A 4,495-nucleotide genomic window follows, 5' to 3' on the forward strand; every position below is an offset into this window, starting at 1 on the left:
ACCTCTCTCAGGGTGTGACATTTCATCTGAGATCTAAAGAATAAGAAGAGCCATGGGAAAGTGGCCCAGATAGAGGTGAGAGTGGATATAAGGATCTAAGGCTAGAAAGGCTCCATGTCTTCAAAGAAGACAAAGAACAATGCAACTGAAGAAAAAGCTAGGGGGAGTACAATGGGTGAAAACCCAGACAAGAGTTAAAGCATGCAGTATCTTATAAATCAGGATAAGGAGTTTCAATTTTATTTGAGTACAACAGAAAACCATTAAGAGGTTTTAAGTAGGGAAGTGATGTGATCTGAATGACTTTTCAAAAATATTTGTTTTGTGGAGAACTTAGAAGGAAGAAATGAGAAAGTCCTCAGACTAATTAGAATACTAACAGTAATACAGGCTAGAGATGATTGGGGCTTGGACTAGAGAGGGGCAGGGGAGGCAAAGAAGAGTGGATTGAATAGACATGTATTTCGGAGGTAGAACTAACAAACTTGAAACTGAGCAAAAACAGTTTACAGAGAAAGATGAATTAAGGATGATTCTTGGCTTGAGCAAGTGATGGTTCCATTGTAAAAACAGACAACAGCTTGTGGATAGAGTAATCAGATGATCTGGGTTTTTTGTTGTTGTTTTTTCAACAGAGGCTTTTATCGCATCTTTAAAATATCACAAGAAGGTCTTAGGAGTCATCGGGCATCTTATTGTTTCCATAGATAGACAACTCTTAGACTTTATTCATCAGCCTGCTGGACTTTTCCCTTTTCAGAAACATAGACACCATCTCCAAATTTTCTGATATTCTCATTTATAACTGTTCTGGCTTGCTGAGTCAAAATAGCTAAATTTGATACATGGTTAGTGCTGTTTCCTTCAAGAATTAACTCATCATTCTGGACTCAAGATAGTGAACAAAGAATACCTTGTCTCATGCAAACCCTGCAGATGTAGTTTTCAACCAAGAAATTTCTAATTTCAACAAGAGACCCGTTCTACATAATGAGGTTAATGGGCAAGTGGCACAAATCTCATCTTGTAACAGGAGCCCAGTGTTGACACCCTTGATCATGTTCTATGCATGACTATAGGTAGTGTGAACAGTAACCACTTCCTTTCTATTTCCCTACTATTTGTCAATGCTGGGGTCTCTTCACTCCAAGGAGAGTGAATTCTACATTGATGTGCCTGAAGTTCCTCCACAGAGTTTCTCTGGGGTCCTTGAAAATAACTGTGCGTGCGTCCTTTCAGAGTGATGTCAACATTTCCTGGAATGTCAACAGTCTGATGAGAATTATCTTTGTTCTCAGAGTAGAGGTAGCAAAAATCGTTAAGTGATCTGTTTTGAATGTATTATGTTTGAATTACCGTAGGGGCAATGTCAGGAAGACAGCTGAATATATGTGACTGAAGCTTATAGAAGAGATCTGGACAAAAGATACAAATTTGGGAGTCATCAGCATGGAAGTAAACATTATTTATGGTCATAGGACTAGGTTAAGATCATCTAAGTGCCATTTGTTACGATGAGTAACATGTGTGTAGAAAACCTGAAAGTCTTTTGAGAATAAAATCTGAAACTTAAAACCATTTTTGCTAAAGACATCATCACAGAGGAGTGACCCACACTAAATTTGGGTTTTGTTTCTTGATTCACCTATGCCTAAAATTTATTCTGTTTAGTTGTACAGGCTTCTTGCATTCAAAGAAGCTCCTGTAATTCTACACTTTATATACTATTTTCAAAGAATAAATTAGCATGTTAAAGACGTTGGTGATTTACATGAAGACTTCATCAGAATAGTTAAATCTACAAAAGACAAAGAGCTGGCTGATGAAAGTGTTGACAAAGGTAAGGGTTATGTGTTGAATGACAGAAATAGCTTTCACAAAAATGCAGTTCAGAGTGATGACTTGGAATGTTAGAAATAAATGATATTAGTTACATTAAAAGTTATATATTTCTGTTGAAACAATTATTCAAGTAGAAGATTGGTGATACATATCTATGTAATAGATTATTTTTTTTTTTAATTTGTAGGTTAAAAAAAATAAAGGCTAAATTTCAATTAACCATGTGAGGTAGGTACTTAAAATAAAATGTAAATTTAAGCTGTGTGGTAATCAGTTAAAATCAGATAGACCTGAAGTGTAATCCATGCCATCACGTCCCAGCAATGTGTCTTTGGAGTCTTACTATCTATGCCACTTCTCAAATTCTCATAATAACAGTCTAGAACATAAAGAGCTTTCCTCAAACATTGTTTGAAGGGATTTTTCCCTGTTACTAAGCATATTACAAAATTATTTTAATAGTTGCACAAGGGTCCATTTACTGAAAGTTCTAAGCCATCATTTATCTATTATCCTTCTGTTGGATGTTTAGAATATTTTTCATTTTACATTATCATAACTTTTTATTTGTTTTGAATATCAGCCCTTGGTATTCTGCAGAAGCTCTGCTATACATGCCCCCACCCAAGTCTATTCACTTGACCCTCTCTTACAAGATGTTTAGATAGCCTCTACTCCTTCACTCTCCTCTCATACCTCCAAGACCTCTTCTCTATTTTCCCCCTCAGCTTGTTGATCTTGCTTCCTACGCTAAAAAAAGAAAAGAAAAGAGAAAAAGAAGCAAACAGAAGAAAACATTCCAAGCTGCTACAATCAAGTCACCTATTTGTATCTGTGCCTATACATTCTGTCTTCCCTTCTGTTACTTTGAATGAACAGCCTGTGTTTTCACTGAAGGACATTTCTTCCACTTGTACACCTGCTCGAACACATTGCTCCAGGAATTTTTGTCTTGGACATTATAACTTTCCCTCTTGACTAAATTATTCCAAGGGCATACAAGCATTCTGCTATTTCTCCCATCTTAAAAAAAAAAATCAGAAAACAAAATTCTCAGTACCACATCCTTTTTCTACCTTATCTGCTCTCCTTTAGAGGAAAACGTCTAAAAGTTTTCTTTATAAGCTGTCCTCAGTTCCTTGCTTTCCATTCTCTTGAATCCTATCCAATTAGCATTTCACCCCATAGTCCATCAAAACTTCCCTCAAGGTTATCACTACCTCCATATTTTAAGCCAATAATAAATGCTCCATCCTCATCTTATCTAAAAGACCAGCAGTACTAATAAGGCTGAGGATGGTCTCCTTAATATACTCTCTTCACTCAGCATCCAGGTTTTCATGTGCTCTTCTTTCTCTCCCAATTTTTATAGCTTCTCCTTCTCATTCAGTTTTGCTGAGTTTATAGTATCTCATGACCTCCAAACACTGGAAAAGCTCGAGCCTCAGTTCTACTCTTAAAACCTCTTGATTTTATACCATCACTGCCCTGTGATCTCATCCATAACTTTTTTATGCTGAAAACTTTCAAATTTATATCACCAGCTCAGACCCCTCTGAACTCTACACTTAGATGTACAACTTTCTAGTAAGATATACCTGTTGGATGTAAGAATTTCAAAGACTAAACTCATGATCCGTACCTCCAAACCTGCCCTTCCCACAATCTTTCTAAAAATCAATAAAATCAATCTTCTTAAAATCAATCAGTATATCAATACTCTGGTCTTTCCCATTTCTCAGGCCAAAAAAAAAAAAAGTCATTCCTGATTTGATTATTCTTTTTGCTTCTTATACTTTTCCTCTGTCAACACATTCTTTCCTTTCTACCTTCAAAATGCAGGCAGTGTCTGAACATTTTTCATTATTTCCATTACTCCTATCCTAATACAAGCTATCACTATCACTCACTCAGATTACCATAATAACCTTCTGGTTCAGGGGTGTGCACTTTTACCCACAAGGATCAGATAGTGAGTGTTTTAGTTACTGCAGGCCATAAGGTCCTGTTGCAGCTACTTACCTCTGCCACAATGTGAAAACAGCCATCTACAGTATGCAATTTAATGAATGTAGCTGTGTTCCAATAAAACTATTTACTAAAACAGGAAGCTGGCCAGATGTGAACTATGGGCTGTAGTTTTCCAACACCTATTCTAGTTTGTCTCTCTGACTCATCTTTCTTTCCTAATATCTATTCTCAATACAAGGGCCACAGTGATCCCTTTGAAATGAAAATCAAAGCACATGATACATCTACTTAAAACTGCTTGTGTTCCCCATTTCACTCACAGGAAAAGCCAAAACTCTTAGTATGGCATACAAATTTCTAAACAATGTTTCCTCAATTTTGCTCCCTGTGATCCAGCCGCATTGATCTTTCTGCTGGTCCTTGAACTTGCCACATGCATGACGGCATCTGTCCTTTTTATGTCCTGTCTGAGAACCCATGGAACTGTGAAGCTCACTTTCCACCTTCTTTAGGTCCCTGATCAAACGTCACATTTTCAAGGAAGCCTTTCCTCCCTAAGAAATTACCATCACCCTCCTCCCAACATGCCCCATTCTCTTTTCCTGCTTTATTCTTTTTCCACCATTACCAGCTGGTATGCTAAAAAGTTTAATTTTTATTTGTTCCCTCCTCAGAATACGTC

The 4,495-nt window shown here is 36.9% G+C and overlaps 1 pseudogene; it reads right to left on the reverse strand.

The window, feature by feature from the left end:
* Nucleotides 1-725: 725 nt before the first annotated feature.
* LOC112414518 (60S ribosomal protein L9 pseudogene) lies at nt 726-3,475 on the reverse strand (annotated as a pseudogene).
* Nucleotides 3,476-4,495: the final 1,020 nt, after the last annotated feature.

The sequence above is a fragment of the Neophocaena asiaeorientalis genome, unplaced genomic scaffold (genome assembly GCF_003031525.2).
Source record: "Neophocaena asiaeorientalis asiaeorientalis breed wild unplaced genomic scaffold, Neophocaena_asiaeorientalis_V1.1 scaffold70, whole genome shotgun sequence".
NCBI lineage: Eukaryota > Metazoa > Chordata > Mammalia > Artiodactyla > Phocoenidae > Neophocaena > Neophocaena asiaeorientalis.